The 20,992-nt window shown below is 46.3% G+C and overlaps 1 protein-coding gene across 2 annotated transcripts in view; it reads left to right on the top strand.

The window, feature by feature from the left end:
- raly (RALY heterogeneous nuclear ribonucleoprotein) overlaps positions 1-15,986 on the top strand; it is a 50,828-nt gene extending 34,842 nt beyond the window's left edge. The window contains exons 8-9 of one of the 2 annotated variants that reach the window (XM_033041735.1): positions 920-927; positions 15,975-15,986. The gene's annotated coding sequence lies outside the window, so the exon portion shown is untranslated. Of the gene's footprint in view, positions 1-111; positions 539-919; positions 928-15,974 lie in introns of those variants that run through there. The other variant, XM_033041734.1, reaches the window with a different exon arrangement.
- The last annotated feature ends 5,006 nt before the right edge of the window (positions 15,987-20,992 follow it).

Genomic DNA, 20,992 nt, shown 5'->3' with positions numbered 1-20,992 from the left:
TTAATGAAGTGAAGCCTTCCCATTGAGTCCACCTGTCACACTGTGTTGGGTGAATGTTTGACAGTTTAGACAGATTGCTTCCTGCATAAATTGGCTTTTTTATTTTTACAGACTGAAAGCCAGTGGTTCCCAGCAGGCAACAAGTAACGGGGGGAGCGATCGAAACGGACTGAGCCTCGTGTCGCTTAATTAACCAAGAAGCCACCAAAGGACATCAGTGTTTCACCTCAGCTAGACCAGGAGGATGGGGACATCTGAAAACATTTGGGCATTCCCACATCACTGGGCAGATGATTAAAGCAAAACCTGTTTGTGCCTCAGGATTGGCTGCAAGAAATACCGTGCACAAAGATCAAACTGATGGCCAATCAATCGCCTGTAATGCTCTGGGATAATCAGTAGATGTCAGATTACTCATTCATAAGTTGTATTCTCTTGGCATGTACAGTACTGTTGTCAATCTGCATCATTCTCGAGAATATTACCAATCTGGATTACTTTTTCGATGAGGGAGAATAAACCACCTCTTTCAAATTTTTAGACTTGAGGAACTGCAGATGCTGGTTTACAAAAAAAATACAATGTGTTGGATTAACCCAGCAGGTTAGGCAGTATCCCTGGAGAACATGGACAGGTGACCTTTCAGTTCAGGACCTTTTGTGTCTTTTCAGCACTTTGTGTCCTTTCAAATAATTATTTATTTCATCATAGTCCTCTTGGCGTAACAGTGCCAGCCCTTGCCTGTGGGTTCCCAATGGCATGTTATGGAAGAGTGCTGCCCACACTAGTTCCATGTTGTCCCAGTTTCTCATCCACTCCCTGAACACTAAGGTCAATTTACAGAGGGCAACTAACCTACAAACCCACACGTCTTTGGGATGTGGGATGAAACACCCGGAGGAAACCTACACGGTCGTAGGGAAGAACGTGCAAACTCCACACAGACAGCGCCCGAGGTCAGAATCGAATCCTGGGCCTCTGGCACTGTGAGGTAGCGTCTCTACCCGCTGCACTACTGTGTTCTTACTGACCTGTCACTTTAGCCATTTACCAACACAGAACTAGTGTGAATGGGTGATCGATGGTCGGCATGGGATCGACGGGTGAAAGGCCTGTTTCCATGCTGTATCTCCATAAACGCTCTCCTGTAATGTTATCATCTCCTCCAGTTGGACATTTGTTGAACATAGAACCTCCCACCTCCTTCCCTCAATGGCAAATCTGATTGGCTGATTCTCAGTCAAATAATTTTGCATATTTATTTGAAATTGTTTAATACTTGATAAACAGAATTGTGCAAATAAATGGTTAGCTGCAGGTTATGAGCCAGGCCCAACTACAGCTTGCTGGGACTAAACAGACAGCAGAGTTGGGGCCAGTTGAGCAAGTCCTCTCTTTCTGTAATCTTGCAGTGGAGAGGCTGAGGGAATAGTCACAGATTACACTGACCAGGGCAAAAAAACAGCAGATTCAATTCTCCGCCCCTTGTCTGCTTGTTTAGGTGAATTACTTTCCCATTCTCTGCCGATGATCCTAATGAGTCTATTGTCAATCTGAGTGATTTGTGTAGGAGGGAGCTGCAGATGCTGGTTTACACCGAAGATAAATACAAAGTGCTGGAGTAGCTCAGTGGGTCAAGTAGCATTCCTGGAGAAAAAGAGCAGGTGGCGTTTTGGTTCTGACCCGATATGCTGTCTGACTTGCTGAGTTACTCCAGCATTTTGTGTCTTTTTAAATGATTTGTGAATTGTATCATACCCCATTTTTTTCTAATGCTAATAATATTTCCTTTCAATTCGAAGTTTTCTTCAGTGTCTAAAAAAGACCTACTGAAGAATTAACTTGTGATTGCAAAATGAGAGCTTGCTTTGATTGATAGGTTAGGACAAGCTTCAGAGAATGCCAACTAAACACAGAGTGCTGGAGGAACTCAGCGGGTCAGGCAGCACCTGTGCAGGGAATGGATAGGTGACGTTTTGGGGGGGGGGGGGGGTCTCCTGTGCTGGATATGCACTGGCCTTAAACGGGATCTGGAAATGGAGGGCATGCACTGTCAATCTTCAAACCCTCATGGGGTCTGAGTCAGTATTTTGTTGCCTATTTCTCGTGAAGTGTTAGTTCACCGTCTTGTTGAACATAGTACAGCACAAGAACAGGCCCTTCGGCCCACAATGCCTATGCCGAACATGATGTCAAGACCCACTCTTATCTGCCTGCACATGATCCATATCCCTCCATTCTCTGCATATCCATGTGCCTATCCCAAAGCATTTTAAACACCACTACCGTATCTGTCTCCACCATCACCCCCTGCTGTGCATTCCAGGCACTATCACCCTCTGTGCAAAAAAACGTTTGCCCCGACACATCTCCTTTAAACTTTGCCCCTCTCATCTTAAAGCTACAATTTGTTTACACGGGTGGTGTGGGCCTGGAATGTGCTGCCGGGGGGTGGGTGGTGGTGGCAGGCACAATAGTGGCATTTAAGACGCTTTTAGATTGGCAGAAGGGGAAAAAACAGTTCTTTGTTCTATAGAAAAGAACAAGGCACTTTGGAGAAGATGTCGGGATAATATATGTTTATATATTCTCAGTAAAACATAAATTGCTGAGGAAGTCAGCGGGTCAGGCAGCATCTGTTGAGGGAATGGGCAGATGACGTTTTGGGTCGGAGTCCCTTCAGACTGATTGTAGTGCGTAGGGAGAAAGCTGGAAGAGAGGTGGGGGTGGGATTTCTCTCAGCGTGACCTGGTGCCTGCAGGGTGCCAAAAGTTATTTGTGGTTCACTACTTTAAAAAATAGTTTATTTATTCATGATCTACAAAGTATTCATGAGCAACATATCATTATGAGTTGTACAGTACTCCAATAAAACAAATTGCTATTAAGAGTGATTACAATTAGTTTTTATTTCCATCTACCTAACCTTTCGTAAGCCCAAGGAAAGAATTACATTTCGATAATGCTTTCAGACTTTGTAAAGCACGCCACACTGAATGGTAGAAAGATTTGATTTTAGTTTAAAGACACAACATGGAAACAGGCCACCAACTCCATGCCGACCATTGATAACCAGTTCACACTAGTTCTATGTTATCAAATGTTCTCATCAACTCGCTACACACTAAGGACAATTTACAGAGGACCAATTAACCTACAAATCTGTACGTCTTCCACACAGACAGCACGCGAGGTCAGGAACACACCCGGGTCTCTGACTCTGTGAGGCAACGTCTCTATCAGTTGTGCCACCGTGCAAACGAGAAATTAAAATGCTGGAGGAACTCTGGGTCAGACAGCATCTGTAGAGGGAAGGATGGTTCAGGACCCTGCCTCAGACTGATACACTAAATGGAAGTAGTTTTGAGTCTCTGCAGTAACATAAAGTCTGTTGGTTTTTACTCTGGGCAGTGCACACTTTCCAAAGCATCAATGATGTTTGTCATTCAGACCCTTTCAGAAGTAGGGTCTTGACTCAAAAGGTCATGTATTGATGTTCTACAGAGATGCTGCCTGGCCTGTTGAATTACTCCAAATAATCCACTATAATTGGCGGAGGGGAGGAAGGAAGTCAGATGGTTTGCAGATATACACCAAGGTCTTCTTCAAATCAGTCTAAGTTGGCAAGACATCACCCCTTAACATTTACATAGGACTTCATGTATGAAGCAATGAATGGTGCTAGGAACTTTAGCAGATGTGAAACTAAAGAAATCTTTTCATGGTCAGGGTTAATAATAGTCAACAAGTGTAGAATGGTGTAATTTACAAACCACAGTATTCTGGTTGTGGGTTAAGGGACTGTCCCACTTACGTGTCCTTGGCACGCAAATTATGCGACCTCGTGGTCGCGTTGAGGCACGTGGGCATTGTATGGCCGCGCGGGGCCGGTCCCACTTAGAAACGCGGAGAGGTATGTAGTTGTGTGCAACATAACGCGGGGCTCTGAAATATTTGTAGTGAACTAAATCTGCGCGCCAACGGCCTATCGCGGAACTGACGGCCAAAGTGGGACAGGCCCAAGACCCTGGCACGACGCAACGTCTCACCTTCAACAGCAGCAGAAGCAGGCAAACGATCGCCGAGCTCGGCCTGGGGCTCATGGCCGTTGTGGTCCGGATCCGCCCCCACTTCTACTCCCAGAACGGGGCCATGAAAATTGAAGATAGACACAAAATGCAGGAGTAAATCAGCGGGACCGGCAACATCTCTGGAGAGAAGCAATGTGTGACGTTTCGGGTCAAGACCCTTCTTTTCAGACTATAGAAGAGTCTCGACCTGAAACATCACCCATTGCTTCTCTCCAGAGATGCTGCCGGTCCCGCTGAGTTACTCCATCTTCAAATGACGTCACGCGCTCCAGACGGCTGTGCGTACGCATGTAATCGCGCGCGACCTTCGCCAGACCGTTGCGGTTCAACGCGACCACGAGGTCGCGTAATTTGCGTGCCAAGGACACGTAAGTGGGACAGGCCCTATAGCTTTATTCCACATTAATGTAATTAAACTTCCTCACAGCCGGCAGTGGGGAGATGGAATGAGCTGACAGTGGAACTAGACACAAAGTACTGGGAGAACTCAGCGGGTCAGGCAGCATCTCTGGAGAAAATACATTTAGGTGATGTTTCGGACTCCTGCAGAAAGGTTCCGACCCGAAACGTCACCTATTCCTTTTCTCCAGAAAAGCTGCCTGACCTGCTGACTTCCAGCATCTTCAGTGTATACCAGAATCTGCTGTTCCATCCTACACATTTTGCCAGTACAAGAATTAAGGAGGGACATTAATATTTAAATGACATTTGAACAGGTACGTGGCTGGGAATTGTTTTGAGGGAATTGTGGACAAATGGGGCTCGATTAGATAGGGCATGTGGACAGGTTGGGCCGAACGACCTGTTTCCACACCATATGACTATGATCTTATAATATTTTGCCAGGTGTAGTAGACTGCACACTCTTCACATTTCCCACTACGGATCATATTTTAAGACCCAGTACATGAAGTGTTTGTTACCTTTTATAATACATTGGATCACTTGAAACACCATTCACTGAGGAGCACACAGGAGGCAGAGAGGGTGAGAGGCAGGAGTTTCAGGGAGTGTTCACAACAAAGCTTAAATGGGGCATCTTGATCGCCATGGAAGAGTTGGGCTGAATGGCCTGTTTCTATACTGTATGAGTTTGTCTCTACAAAGGGATCTTGGGGTGCAAGTTCAAAGCTCCCTCAAAGTTGCAACACAAGTGAATGGGATGGTAAAGAACGTGTACGGCTTTCTTCCCTTCATCAGCGTTGAGTGTAAAAATTAGGAAATCAAATGGCAGTTGTACAAAACTTTGGTTTGGCAGCATTTGGAGCATTGTACAGTTCTGGTCACTAAAGGAAGGAGGTGGAGGCTGGGGTGGAGATGGTGCAAAAGGGTTTCACCAGGGTATTAACATTAAGAGGTTGGACAAACTTGGTTTGTTTTCTTTGGAGCTTCAGAGGCTGAGGGACGATCTGGCAAGTATATAAAAATATGAGAGGGATACATATCTAGGGTGGAAGTGTCAAATACTAGAGTATAGCTTTAAGGTAAGAGGGAGATGGTTTAAAGGAGATTTTGGCAACGTGGTAGATGCCTGGAACACACTTCTGGGGGAAATTGTGGAAGCAAATGCAATAGCAACATTTTAAAGGCATTTAAACCATCCCACAAACAGGGTGGGAATGGAGAGTTTTGTCATTTGCAGAAAGATGTGTAGATTAAATTGACATTATGGTGAACACAGACATTGTGGTCTGAAGGGATATCAGAACGAGTACAGATTCCAGGCAGAACTAATGCCTGCCATGATGATGGCACATATTGCCTTTGCAATAGCCAATGCCTTGGGGAGGAATTTGAAACTGCATTGGGTCAGGGAGAAGTGAATGGAAAATAGAAAGTGTTGGACACCCTCAGTAGGTCGGGCAGCATCTGTGGAAAGAATTAACCTTTCAAGTCAAATATCTCTGGGCTTTATCCAGGGATGATGTAGAAATATACCCAAGGTAGAATCCAGCAATTAGCTGTTTCTCTTACCATTTCTCCTGCCCGTACTATGCCTACTATCTAGTCAAAGAACAGACTAAATATGATTACAATCGAGCCATCCACTGTGTGCAGGTAAAGGATGAAGTGTACAACTTCAGGGCAAATATATAACATTGAAATCCAATAAAGTCTATCAGTGTGGCAATTACTCTTTGCATGTTTCCTTAAGACATGTTCCAGTTGTACAAGACGTTGGTGAGGTCACACTTGGAGTATTGTGTTCAGTTATGGTCACCCTGCTATAGGAGGGATGGCATTAAACTGGAAGGAGTGCAGAGAAGATTTACAAGGATGTTGCCAGGAGTCGAGGGCTTGAGCATGGGGCATCTTGGTCGGCATGGTGCCTGTTTCTGTGCTGCATGATTTAAAGATTCTATACCTCGATTAACATTTAACTCTTCCCTTTAATATCGCAATAACCAACCAGTGCAGTGGAACCATTGCCCAGGGATGGACCAAGTTTGACCCTGCATTGCGTCCCCACATAAATCTTCAATGAAACACCCTTCGTAGCAAACTGTCATCACTATTTACACTTTAGACACTTTGTGAAATAAATTGGGGTTTTATTTAAATTAAAAACTAATAATTAAGATTATGCAACCCATGACTCCTTATTGAGGTCACATTTTAAAAACTCGCTTTTAAAACCTAGCAGATTTGTTAGTTCATGATCCAATTTGAAAAGTAGAAAGGGGGCTGGTTCAATATACTTTACTGGCACGGAATGCAGCCCAGTGGGCTTTAGAGAACAGAATCCACTGTCAGGGTTATCTGAGGAGCTGGCTGCAAGTCTGACTTGCACCAGAACTCTCTTGGCAGTGTAGGGTCGTGCTGCAGCTTGGATGATTTAACCCGTGCAATCTGCCCTGTAACACCTTGCTCTCCGTTGTAAAGAGAAATGCAAGGACTTGTTCTTCTGCAACACCTCTCTTTGGTCAGCAGGGGGCACGGCACTGACCCAGCGATCAGCAACTCTGGTAAAGCTGCTGCCTCACGTCGCCAGAGACACAGGTTCAAATCTGACCTCGAGTTTAGTTTAGTTTATTCTCACATGTACTGAGGTACAGTGAAAAGCTTTTGTTTCGAGCTAACCAGTCAGTGGAAAGACTATACATGATTACAATTGAGCCAACTAAACTATGTAGAAGACAATTGGACAGCTTCAGGGATAGGAAAGGTTCAGATCAATGCTTCTTAAACTATTTCAGTGTCATTCATCCTTGAGTCTTTATCACAAAATTTTATTCACCCTCGACTAAAATGTCTTCTTTTTTTTTGTAATTTTCGTCTTATTCTCCCGTGTATAATTTTATATATAATTAATTTTGTCACATGAGCAAAAAACAAAAATTAACTCACTTCTTAAGTGTTTATTGCATTCCATTTTTTGAACGTCCTAAAAATATGTAAAGAAAACTAGGAAAAAGAAAAAAAAGTTTAATTACCACTGGAGTTGGAAAATCATTTTATTAAAATGATAAAAAAAAACATTCCAACGTCTAAACTCTGGGCTTCAGCCCCAGACTCTTTCGGACTTTGATTACTGCAGTTTTTTTTCTTGGAAAACGAGCTAAAAAAACCATGGAGTATGCGATTTAATATATTAGTATCCAACTAATATAACTTTCTATAACTCTCCCTCACAATAACAGCTATAACAGCTCACAATACCACCAAATATCAACTTTGGTTGCTAAATTGCTACACAAAGTTAAGTTACAGTTCAACAGTTGCCCGCGGCGATCCTCCAGTGTTGTCATTTATAAAGTTATGATCCCACTAGCTCGTCTGGTCTTCCCAAAAAGGTCATATTACAGTAAATTTGGGAAATATCCTGCTACTTTGAAATTAATAAACCATAGGTAGAGAGAAAAAAACATATCAAATTTCCAGCTCCATTGCCATTAAAACCAATAAGAGCTCACTAACCACTTTAATGGCAATGCCTTTTTTAAGTATAGAAAATGATATATAAATATCTGAATAAATTAAGTCATTCACCCTTCATTCACCCCTCTAGTTTCATTCACCCCAAAATAATTTAATTCGCCCTTGGGTGAACCATTCACCAATTTAAGAAGCACTGGTTTAGAGGGATATGGGCCAAATTCACAGTGGGACTAGTATAGATGGAGCATATTGGTTGGCATGGATGAGTTGAGCTGAAGGGCCTGTTTCCATGCTGTATGTCTCTATGACTCTACACACTGCCATCGTCACAAAGCCAATGAGAGCTAGGTTTGAAATATTATGAAAGTTAATAAACAGAGGACTAACATGGAAGGTAGACAAAAAAGCTGGAGAAACTCAGAGGGAGTTTCCTTTTCTCCAGAGATGCTGCCTGACCCGCCGAGTTACTCCAGCTTTTTGTGTCCTCCTAACTCTTGTGTCCTCCTAACTCTTGTGGCCTCTTAACTCTGGGTTAAAAACAATGTGTTTATTAAGTTCAGCCCAAAAAGTACATAGATTCTCGCTATAGGTCCACTCTGGACTGCCCTCAAAGACGAAGCAAGCTTGGAAATGTTGCCCAAAGGCGTAGACAGGCAAAATAAGTTTTGCCTGTCCACGCGAGAGGGACGTGGTGTACAAGGAAGGTGATGAGCTGGAGGCCTGCAGCAGCCTAGGGCTCGCCTGGATCGGGCACCGATCATAAGAACTAGGGCCGACTGGACTTCGAACATGGTGCCAAAACCTGCCGCCTCTTGTATATGTGGATGCTGAGGCTGAAGGGCCTGTTACCATGCTGAATCTCTAAATTAACCTAAAGAGCTGATCTCTATCAGACGGCGACATTACAGCCACGACTCGGTTTGTAGTGTAAAGTTCCATTGTTCTAAACTCTCGTTGCTTCACCTTTTCTGGGATTGTGTTCTGGTTTGATCACCTGTACCCTTGTCCTCACTGACTGTCCCGAAAGAAACATTGATTTATCTCCATTTTCTCTCCCTGCAGGAGGCTCGTCACAGAGCAATGGCAGAGGCAACGTTAGAATAGAAGGTTTGTGCTTTTATCATCCAATTTGCTTCTTGTATCATGAGAGGAATAGATCGGGTGGATGCACAGAGTCTCTTGCCCAGAGTGGGTGAATTAAGGACCAGAGGACATAGGTTCAAGATGAAGGGGGAAAGATTTAATAGAAATCCGAGAGGTAACCTTTTCACACAAAGGGTGGTGGGTGTATGGAACAAGCTGCCAGAGCAAGTAGTTGAGCTGGGACTATCCCAATGTTTAAGAAGCAGTTAGACATGGATAGGACAAGTTTGGAGGGATATGGACCAAACGCAGGCAGGTGGGACTAGTGTAGCTGGGATATGTTGGCCTGTGAGGGTAAGTTGGGCCGAAGGATTTTGGTTCGGACATATTTGGAGTATTGCGTACAATTCTAGTAGAGTAAGCTCATTGGACGAGGAATTCTGGGAGAGTGTGTTCATTGGGCAAGGAACTTGGTGGAGTAGGCTCATTGGACGAAGAACTCAAAGAGTGTGTTCATTGGCGCAAAGCTCTGGGACAGGAAGCTCATTGGACGAGGAATCAGAGCAGTGGGCCATTATTAATGTTGATGGTTCTCTAGTTAATGAAGTGAAGCCTTCCCATTGAGTCCACCTGTCACACTGTGTTGGGTGAATGTTTGACAGTTTAGACAGATTACTTCCTGCATAAATTGGCTTTTTTATTTTTACAGACTGAAAGCCAGTGGTTCCCAGCAGGCAACAAGTAACGGGGGGAGCGATCGAAACGGACTGAGCCTCGTGTCGCTTAACTAACCGAGAGGCCACCAAAGGACATCAGTGTTTCACCTCAGCTAGACCAGGAGGATGGGGAAATCTGAAAACATTTGGGCATTCCCACATCACTGGGCAGATGATTAAAACAAAACCTGTTTGTGCCTCAGGATTGGCTGCAAGAAATACCGTGCACAAAGATCAAACTGATGGCCAATCAATCGCCTGTAATGCTCTGGGATAATCAGTAGATGTCAGATTACTCATTCATAAGTTGTATTCTCTTGGCATGTACAGTACTGTTGTCAATCTGCATCATTCTCGAGAATATTACCAATCTGGATTACTTTTTCGATGAGGGAGAATAAACCACCTCTTTCAAATTTTTAGACTTGAGGAACTGCAGATGCTGGTTTACAAAAAAAATACAATGTGTTGGATTAACCCAGCAGGTTAGGCAGTATCCCTGGAGAACATGGACAGGTGACCTTTCAGTTCAGGACCTTTTGTGTCTTTTCAGCACTTTGTGTCCTTTCAAATAATTATTTCTTTCATCATAGTCCGCTTGGCGTAACAGTGCCAGCCCTTGCCTGTGGGTTCCCAATGGCATGTTATGGAAGAGTGCTGCCCACACTAGTTCCATGTTGTCCCAGTTTCTCATCCACTCCCTGAACACTAAGGTCAATTTACAGAGGGCCAACTAACCTACAAACCCACACGTCTTTGGGATGTGGGATGAAACACCCGGAGGAAACCTACACGGTCGTAGGGAAGAACGTGCAAACTCCACACAGACAGCGCCCGAGGTCAGAATCGAATCCTGGGCCTCTGGCACTGTGAGGTAGCGTCTCTACCCGCTGCACTATTGTGTTCTTACTGACCTGTCACTTTAGCCATTTACCAACACAGAACTAGTGTGAATGGGTGATCGATGGTCGGCATGGGATCGACGGGTGAAAGGCCTGTTTCCATGCTGTATCTCCATAAACGCTCTCCTGTAATGTTATAATCTCCTCCAGTTAGACATTTGTTGAACATAGAACCTCCCACCTCCTTCCCTCAATGGCAAATCCATATTAGCCAAATGGAAAGTCAATAAAGACCGCATTATCTGATTGGCTGATTCTCAGTCAAATAATTTTGCATATTTATTTGAAATTGTTTAATACTTGATAAACAGAATTGTGCAAATAAATGGTTAGCTGCAGGTTATGAGCCAGGCCCAACTATAGCTTGCTGGGACTAAACAGACAGCAGAGTTGGGGCCAGTTGAGCAAGTCCTCTCTTTCTATAATCTTGCAGTGGAGAGGCTGAGGGAATAGTCACAGATTACACTGACCAGGGCAAAAAAAACAGCAGATTCAATTCTCCGCCCCTTGTCTGCTTGTTTAGGTGAATTACTTTCCCATTCTCTGCCGATGATCCTAATGAGTCTATTGTCAATCTGAGTGATTTGTGTAGGAGGGAGCTGCAGATGCTGGTTTACACCGAAGATAAATACAAAGTGCTGGAGTAGCTCAGTGGGTCAAGTAGCATTTCTGGAGAAAAAGAGCAGGTGGCGTTTTGGTTCTGACCAGAAACGTCACCGATTCTTTTTCTGCAGATATGCTGCCTGACTTGCTGAGTTACTCCAGCATTTTGTGTCTTTTTAAATGATTTGTGAATTGTATCATACGTCATTTTTTTCTAATGCTAATAATATGTCCTTTCAATTCGAAGTTTTCTTCAGTGTCTAAAAAAGACCTACTGAAGAATTAACTTGTGATTGCAAAATGAGAGCTTGCTTTGATTGATAGGTTAGGACAAGCTTCAGAGAATGCCAACTAAACACAGAGTGCTGGAGGAACTCAGCGGGTCAGGCAGCATCTGTGCAGGGAATGGATAGGTGACGTTTTGGGGGGGGGGGGGGGTGTCTCCTGTGCTGGATATGCACTGGCCTTAAACGGGATCTGGAAATGAAGGGCATGCACTGTCAATCTTAAAACCCTCATGGGGTCTGAGTCAGTATTTTGTTGCCTATTTCTCATGAAGTGTTAGTTCACCGTCTTGTTGAACATAGTACAGGACAAGAACAGGCCCTTCGGCCCACAATGCCTATGCCGAACATGATGTCAAGACCCACTCTTATCTGCCTGCACATGATCCATATCCCTCCATTCTCTGCATATCCATGTGCCTATCCCAAAGCATTTTAAACACCACTACCGTATCTGTCTCCACCATCACTCCAGGCACTATCACCCTCTGTGCAAAAAAAGGTTTGCCCCCGCACATCTCCTTTAAACTTTGCCCCTCTCATCTTAAAGCTACAATTTGTTTACACGGGTGGTGTGGGCCTGGAATGTGCTGCCGGGGGGTGGGTGGTGGAGGCAGGCACAATAGTGGCATTTAAGACGCTTTTAGATTGGCAGAAGGGGAAAAAAACAGTTCTTTGTTCTATAGAAAAGAACAAGGCACTTTGGAGAAGATGTCGGGATAATATATGTTTATATATTCTCAGTAAAACATAAAGTGCTGAGGAAGTCAGCGGGTCAGGCAGCATCTGTTGAGGGAATGGGCAGATGACGTTTTGGGTCGGAGTCCCTTCAGACTGATTGTAGTGCGTAGGGAGAAAGCTGGAAGAGAGGTGGGGGTGGCATTTCTCTCAGCGTGACCTGGTGCCTGCAGGGTGCCAAAAGTTATTTGTGGTTCACTACTTTAAAAAATAGTTTATTTATTCATGATCTACAAAGTATTCATGAGCAACATATCATTATGAGTTGTACAGTACTCCAATAAAACAAATTGCTATTAAGAGTGATTACAATTAGTTTTTATTTCCATCTACCTAACCTTTCGTAAGCCCAAGGAAAGAATTACATTTCGATAATGCTTTCAGACTTTGTAAAGCACGCCACACTGAATGGTAGAAAGATTTGATTTTAGTTTAAAGACACAACATGGAAACAGGCCACCAACTCCATGCCGACCATTGATAATCAGTTCACACTAGTTCTATGTTATCAAATGTTCTCATCAACTCCCTACACACTAAGGACAATTTACAGAGGACCAATTAACCTACAAATCTGTACGTCTTCCACACAGACAGCACGCGAGGTCAGGAACACACCCGGGTCTCTGACTCTGTGAGGCAACGTCTCTATCAGTTGTGCCACCGTGCAAACGAGAAATTAAAATGCTGGAGGAACTCTGGGTCAGACAGCATCTGTAGAGGGAAGGATGGTTCAGGACCCTGCCTCAGACTGATACACTAAATGGAAGTAGTTTTGAGTCTCTGCAGTAACATAAAGTCTGTTGGTTTTTACTCTGGGCAGTGCACACTTTCCAAAGCATCAATGATGTTTGTCATTCAGACCCTTTCAGAAGTAGGGTCTTGACTCGAAAGGTCATGTATTGATGTTCTACAGAGATGCTGCCTGGCCTGTTGAATTACTCCAAATAATCCACTATAATTGGCGGAGGGGAGGAAGGAAGTCAGATGGTTTGCAGATATACACCAAGGTCTTCTTCAAATCAGTCTAAGTTGGCAAGACATCACCCCTTAACATTTACATAGGACTTCATGTATGAAGCAATGAATGGTGCTAGGAACTTTAGCAGATGTGAAACTAAAGAAATCTTTTCATGGTCAGGGTTAATAATAGTCAACAAGTGTAGAATGGTGTAATTTACAAACCACAGTATTCTGGTTGTGGGTTAAGGGACTGTCCCACTTACGTGTCCTTGGCACGCAAATTATGCGACCTTGTGGTCGCGTTGAGGCACGTGGGCATTGTATGGCCACGCGTGGCCGGTCCCACTTAGAAATGCGGAGAGGTATGTAGTTGTGTGGAACATCACGCGGGGCACTGAAATATTTGTAGTGAACTAAATCTTTGCGCGCCAACGGCCTATCGCGGAACTGACGGCCAAAGTGGGACAGACCCAAGACCCTGGCGCGACGCAACGTCTCACCTTCAACAGCAGCAGAAGCAGGCAAACGATCGCCGAGCTCGGCCTGGGGCTCATGGCCGTTGTGGTCCGGATCCGCCCCCACTTCTACTCCCAGAGCGGGGCCATGAAAATTGAAGATAGACACAAAATGCAGGAGTAAATCAGCGGGACCGGCAACATCTCTGGAGAGAAGCAATGGGTGATGTTTCGGGTCAAGACCCTTCTTTTCAGACTATAGAAGAGTCTCGACCTGAAACATCACCCATTGCTTCTCTCCAGAGATGCTGCCGGTCCCGCTGAGTTACTCCATCTTCAAATGACGTCACGCGCTCCAGACGGCTGTGCGTACGCATGTAATCGCGCGCGACCTTCGCCGGACCGTTGCGGTTCAACGCGACCACGAGGTCGCGTAATTTGCGTGCCAAGGACACGTAAGTGGGACAGGCCCTATAGCTTTATTCCACATTAATGTAATTAAACTTCCTCACAGCCGGCAGTGGGGAGATGGAATGAGCTGACAGTGGAACTAGACACAAAGTACTGGGAGAACTCAGCGGGTCAGGCAGCATCTCTGGAGAAAATACATTTAGGTGATGTTTCGGACTCCTGCAGAAAGGTTCCGACCCGAAACGTCACCTATTCCTTTTCTCCAGAAAAGCTGCCTGACCTGCTGACTTCCAGTATCTTCAGTGTATACCAGAATCTGCTGTTCCATCCTACACATTTTGCCAGTGCAAGAATTAAGGAGGGACATTAATATTTAAATGACATTTGAACAGGTACGTGGCTGGGAATTGTTTTGAGGGAATTGTGGACAAATGGGGCTTGATTAGATAGGGCATGTGGACAGGTTGGGCCGAACGACCTGTTTCCACACCATATGACTATGATCTTATAATATTTTGCCAGGTGTAGTAGACTGCACACTCTTCACATTTCCCACTACGGATCATATTTTAAGACCCAGTACATGAAGTGTCTGTTACCTTTTATAATACATTGGATCACTTGAAACACCATTCACTGAGGAGCACACAGGAGGCAGAGGGTGAGAGGCAGGAGTTTCAGGGAGTGTTCACAACAAAGCTTAAATGGGGCATCTTGATCGCCATGGAAGAGTTGGGCTGAATGGCCTGTTTCTATACTGTATGAGTTTGTCTCTACAAAGGGATCTTGGGGTGCAAGTTCAAAGCTCCCTCAAAGTTGCAACACAAGTGAATGGGATGGTAAAGAACGTGTACGGCTTTCTTCCCTTCATCAGCGTTGAGTGTAAAAGTTAGGAAATCAAATGGCAGTTGTACAAAACTTTGGTTTGGCAGCATTTGGAGCATTATACAGTTCTGGTCACTAAAGGAAGGAGGTGGAGGCTGTGGTGGAGATGGTGCAAAAGGGTTTCACCAGGGTATTAACATTAAGAGGTTGGACAAACTTGGTTTGTTTTCTTTGGAGCTTCAGAGGCTGAGGGACGATCTGGCAAGTATATAAAAATATGAGAGGGATAGATATCTAGGGTGGAAGTGTCAAATACTAGAGTATAGCTTTAAGGTAAGAGGGAGATGGTTTAAAGGAGATTTTGGCAACGTTGTAGATGCCTGGAACACACTTCTGGGGGAAATTGTGGAAGCAAATGCAATAGCAACATTTTAAAGGCATTTAAACCATCCCACAAACAGGGTGGGAATGGAGTTTTGTCATTTGCAGAAAGATGTGTAGATTAAATTGACATTATGGTGAACACAGACATTGTGGTCTGAAGGGATATCAGAAAGAGTACAGATTCCAGGCAGAACTAATGCCTGCCATGATGATGGCACATATTGCCTTTGCAATAGCCAATGCCTTGGGGAGGAATTTGAAACTGCATTGGGTCAGGGAGAAGTGAATGGAAAATAGAAAGTGTTGGACACCCTCAGTAGGTCGGGCAGCATCTGTGGAAAGAATTAACCTTTCAAGTCAAATATCTCTGGGCTTTATCCAGGGATGATGTAGAAATATACCCAAGGTAGAATCCAGCAATTAGTTGTTTCTCTTACCATTTCTCCTGCCCGTACTATGCATTTCCCGCAATATCTGCTTTCAGTCCAGATTTCCAAAGGTTTAATTTTCATTCATTGGAGTGGAAATAGATATTGCAACGTGTCAGATTAATGAGCTACAGAATGGGATCTGTCTGGGCCTTTATGGCCAGCTGCAGCTTGCACTGTGTAAAACGGAACCGCAATAGGTGGAGGGGCAGGTCGTGTAGAGAAACGAGGGACTCTGCAGAAGGATTTGGATAGGTTGGGAGATGGGCAGAGAAGTGGCGGAATATAGAGCAGCAAAGTGTGGAGCCATGCATTTTGGTAGGAATAAAGGCATAAAAGAATAGATTATTTTCTAAATGGGGAGAGAATCCAGAAATCAGAAGTGCAAAGGGACTTGGGAGTGCTGGTGCAGGATTCCCAAATGGTTAATTTGCAAGTCAAGTTGGTAGTAAAGAAAGCAAACGCATTGCTAACATTTATTTTGAGAGGGCTTGTATACAAAAACAGGGATGTAATGCTGAGGCTCAATAAGGCGCTGGTAAGGCTGTATTTGGAAAATTGTGAGCAATTTTGGGCACCGTAACTGAGGAAGGATATGCTGGTTCTGGAGTGGGTCCAGAGGAGGTTTACAAGAATGATCCCAGGAATGAGTAGGTTAACATGATGAGCGTTTGATGGCACTGGTTTAGAAGAATGAGGGGGACCTCATTTAAATGTACAGAATAGTGAAAGGCTTGGATCGGGTGAATGTGGAGAGGATGTTTCCACTTTTGGAAAAATCTAGGACTAGAGGTCATGGCCTCAGAATTAAAGGACGTTCTTTTAGGAAGGAGATGAGGAGGAACTTCTTTAGTCAGATGGGGATGAATCTGTGGAATTCTTTGCCACAGAAAGATGTGGAGGCCAAGTCAATGGATATATTTAAGGCAGATAGATGGATTGTTGATTAGTACAGGTGTCAGGTGTAGGGAAGAAGGCAGGAGAATGGGGTTAGGTGGGAGAGATAGTTTAGCCATGATTGAATGACAGAGTAGACTTGATGGGCCGCATGGCTTAATTCTGATCTTATCACTTATGATCTTATATGGACTCTGAAGGCTGTTTCCATGCACGGGGTACATAATCGGGGATTGTTTTTATGTATGGCAATAATTGCACTCAGCTATATGCAAAGAATTGTATTTCACTGTACCTTTACATGACAATAAATGAACCATTGAAGTCTGAAGAAGGGTCTTGACCCGAAACGTCACCCATTCCTTCTCTCCAGAGATGCCGCCTGTCCTGCTGAGTTATTCCAGCATTTTGTGTCTATCTTCATCGAACCATTGATCCCAAGATACTGAAGGAGGCCATGGTTGGGTTTTTTTGGACAGAGATCCTCTTTAGCCACAGGTAAAATCCTAGAATACTGGAGAAATACCAATGTTCTTCCAAATTATAAACCAATGGGATTTACATCAATGGTAGAGAAATTACCAGTGAAAATTTATAGGGCCAAGATTTACTCTCAGTTGGAAAAGCATGCACGTGTTAGAGACAGTGTGGCCTTGGCCAGGGGAGAATCTGAATCACTAATTTAATTAAATCTTTTGAGGAAATGGCAAAGATGATTGAGGGCAGAGCAGTGGATGGTGTCTGCATGGGCTTTAGTAAAGTACTGATTTCGACTTTACCTTTAGAGATACAGTTCGGAAACAGACCCTTCAGCCCACCGAGTCTGCGTCGACCAGTATCACCCCGTACGCTAGCATTATCCTACACACTACACACTAGGGTCTACACAACAGAAGCCAATTAACCAACAAACCTTTATGTCTTTGGAGTGTGGGAGGAAACTGGAGCACCCGGAGGAAACCCACCCACAGGGAGAACGTACAAACTCCGTACAGACAATAAGCAGGGATGTCAACTCTCACGCAATGCGCGTGAGAACCACGCATTTGGCCAAATTCTCACGCTGATCACAAATTTCTCACGCTCTGTCATGAGAAATTCTGTGATCAATGAAAATTTCAAAACCCATATCAAGTGCATGGGCCGCGGGTGTTGGAAAGCCGGGGCTGAGGGAGGGATGGTAGCAGAAGCAGCGGTGGGGAGCTGGGGCTGGCGAGTGTTTGTCGGTCTGGTGAGTGTTTGCCGGGCTGGCGAGTCGCTCGCTGCAGCTCCGGCCTTGGAGCAGCCTCAGTGCAAGCCTCAGGGCCGTCGGAGGCGCTGCGCCGCTGCCGTGAATGCCTCTGTGCCGAATTCGCCCAGGTGACCAGCATGGATCAGGCTGCGGCTCGGTGCATCCTGGAGGACAACCAGTGGCTGCTGGAAGTAAGTACCAAGCACTGGGTAGAAACGGTGGAAGATAGTGGCCTTCAAATGGGGGTGGTTGGAGAAAGCATCCTGCTTGCCTGCTAGATTTTCCCTTGCAGGAAAAATGTTCCCGATGTTGGGGGAGTTCCGAACCAGGGGTCACAGTTTAAGAATAAAGGGTAGGCCAGTTAAGACTGCGATGAGGACAAACTTTCTTCACGCAGTTGTGAATCTGTGGAATTCTCTGCCGCAGAAGACAGTGGAGGGCAATTCACAGGATGTTTTCAAGAGAGTTACATTTAGCTCTTGGGGCTAGCGAAATCAAGGGATATGGGGAAAAAACAGGAAAGAAACAGGAAGGTACACAAAATTGCTGGGGAAACTCAGCGGGTGCAGCAGCATCTATGGAGCGAAGGAAATAGGCGACGTTTCGGGCCGAAACCCTTCTTCAGACTGATGGGGGGTGGGGAAAGAAAGAAGGAAAAAGGGGAGGAGGAGGAGGAGCCCGAGGGCGGGCGGATGGGAGGGTGGGAGGAGACAGCTAGAGGGTGAAGGAAGGGGAGGGGGGGGGGGGGGGGGACAGCACAGGCTAGCCAAATTGGGGGAATTCAATGTTGATGCCATAAGGACGCAAGGACCCCAGACGGAATATGAGGTGCTGTTCCTCCAATTTCCGCTGTTGCTCACTCTGGTAATGGAGGAGACCCAGGACAGAGAGGTCGGATTGGGAATGGGAGGGGGAGTTGAAGTGCTGAGCCACCGGGAGGTCAGGTAGGTTATTGCGGACTGAGCGGAGGTGTTCGGCGAAACGGTCGCCCAACCTACGCTTGGTCTCACCGATGTAAATCAGCTGACATCTAGAGCAGCGGATGCAGTAGATGAGGTTGGAGGAGATACAGGTGAACCTTTGTCGCACCTGGAACGACTGCTTGGGACCTTGAATGGAGTCGAGGGGGGAGGTGAAGGGACAGGTGTTGCATTTCTTGCGGTTGCAACGGAAAGTGCCCGGGGAGGGGGTGGTGCGGGAGGGAAGGGAAGAATTGACGAGGGAGTTGCGGAGGGAGCGGTCTTTGCGGAAGGCAGACATGGGGGGAGATGGGAAGATGTGGCGAGTGGTGGGGTCACGTTGGAGGTGGCGGAAATGGCGGAGGATTATGTGTTGTATTTGCCGGCTGGTGGGGTGAAAGGTGAGGACCAGAGGGACTCTGCCCTTGTTGCGTGTGTGGGGATGGGGAGAGAGAGCAGTGTTACGGGGTATGGATGAGACCCTGGTGTGAGCCTCAACTATGGTGGCGGAGGGGAATCCCCGTTCCCTGAAGAACGAGGACATTTCCGATGCCCTGGTATGAAATGTCTCATCCTGGGAACAGATGCGGCGTAGGCGGAGGAATTGGGAGTAGGGGATGGAGTCTTTACAGGGGGCAGGGTGGGAAGACGTGTAGTCCAGATAGCCATGTGAGTCAGTGGGTTTGTAATGTATGTCGGTCAGGAGTCTGTCCCCTGCGATGGAGATGGTGAGGTCAAGGAATGGTAGGGAAGTGTCGGAAATCGTCCAGGTGTATTGGAGTGCCGGATGGAAGTTGGTGGTGAAGTGGATGAAGTCAGTCAGTTGTGTGTGGGTGCAGGAGGTGGCACCAAAGCAGTCGTCAATGTAGCGGAGGTAGAGGTCGGGGATGGGGCCCTGGTACGCATCGAACAAGGATTGTTCAACGTACCCGACAAAGAGGCAGGCGTAGCTGGGGCCCATGCGTGTGCCCATAGCTACGCCTTGTGTTTGGAGGAAATGGGAGGAGTCAAATGTAAAGTTATTGAGGGTGAGGACCAACTCCGCTAAGCGGAGGAGAGTGTCAGTGGCTGGGTATAGGTTGCTCCTCTGGTCGAGGAAGAACCGGAGGGCTCTGAGGCCATCCTGGTGGGGGATGGAGGTGTAGAGTGACCGGACATCCATGGTGAAGATGAGGGGGTGAGGGCCCAGAGAGTGGAATGCGTGGAGGCGGCGGAGAGTGTCTGAGGTGTCTAGAACATAGGTGGGGAGGGATTTGACCAAGGGGGATAGGATGGAGTCAAGGTATGTGGAGATGAGTTCGGTGGGGCACGAACACGCAGAGACAATGGGTCTGCCGGGAGAGCCGGGTTTGTGGATTTTGGGGAGAAGGTAAAAACGGGCCGTGCGGGGCTGGGGAACGATGAGTTTGGAGGCTTGGTCAGGTAGGGCGTGGGAGTTGATGAAGTCGGTGATGGTGCTAGAAATGGTGGCCTGGTGCTCGTCAGTGGGGTCATGGTCCAAGGGTAAGTAGGAGGAGGTGTCCGAGAGTTGGCGCGTGGCCTCAGCTTTGTAGAGATCGACGCGCCAGACTACCACGGCACCTCCCTTGTCGGCTGGTTTGATGACCCAGTCTGGGTTTTTGCGGAGTGATTCGATGGCAGTGCGTTCAGAGGGGGAAAGATTGGATTGAGACAGGGGAGTGGAGAAGTTGAGGCGGTTGACGTCGCGGCGGCAGTTCTGAATGAAGAGTTCCAGAGCCGGGACTTTCTGAGGGGGGTTCCACGAGGAGGGGGTGCGTTGGAGACGGGAAAAGCGGTCATCATTAGGGGGCGAGGACTCCTTCCCATGGAAGTGCGCTGTGAGGCGGAGACGACGGTAGAAGCTCTCCAAGTCATGGTGGGCGCGGAACTCATTGAGATGGGGACGGAGGGGGACAAAGGTGAGACCTCTGCTGAGGACAGACCGTTGGGTGGGGGAGAGGGGGAGGTCGGGGGGGATGGTGAACACCCGGCAGGGGTGGGAGTTGGGGCCAGAGGAAGGCAGGTGGGTAGACTGGGGACGGGGCGATGTGTGGGGGGGGGGGGGTTGTGGGTGTTGGAGGGGTGGTGGGTGGTCAGGGGGTGGGGGGGAGAGAGGGCTGTAAGGTGGGTGGGGAAGAGCGGG

The sequence above is a fragment of the Amblyraja radiata genome, chromosome 23, assembly GCF_010909765.2.
Source record: "Amblyraja radiata isolate CabotCenter1 chromosome 23, sAmbRad1.1.pri, whole genome shotgun sequence".
In the NCBI taxonomy this organism is placed as follows: Eukaryota; Metazoa; Chordata; class Chondrichthyes; order Rajiformes; family Rajidae; genus Amblyraja; species Amblyraja radiata.
Note: the sequence above shows the minus strand (reverse complement) of the source record. Positions and strands in the feature narration are given on the sequence as shown.